This window comes from Salminus brasiliensis, chromosome 5 (assembly GCF_030463535.1).
Source record: "Salminus brasiliensis chromosome 5, fSalBra1.hap2, whole genome shotgun sequence".
Classification (NCBI taxonomy): Eukaryota; Metazoa; Chordata; class Actinopteri; order Characiformes; family Bryconidae; genus Salminus; species Salminus brasiliensis.
The window spans coordinates 11,608,503-11,608,861 of NC_132882.1; positions in this window are offsets into that span (position 1 = coordinate 11,608,503).

Sequence of the window (359 nt, forward strand, 5' to 3'; positions counted from 1 at the left end):
GTGTGGAAGATCAAAAGGAAGCACTCAAGATGGTTGAAATAAGAGAAAATAACACTCCATGTGCTTAAGAGTCTCCTGTCTTCTATGATTGTAAAAGATGGGCCACAGAAGCTGACTTGAGGATTTCTTATTACATCTTTTCCTTCTGCTAAACAAATCATCTCTCATGGAATGAAGAAAGAGGTTGGTATTTATTGAGCGCTTAAATGGCATTGTTGTATGCAATTTAGTGCTCAGTAGGCTAATTAGTACATGTCCTGGCATTGTTTCTTAGACATGCTAAGTAGGCACAGTTATGGCACATGATGTGTGGAAACAGTTCTGTTTTCCTTGAATACACAACAAGACTAACAGAGGGA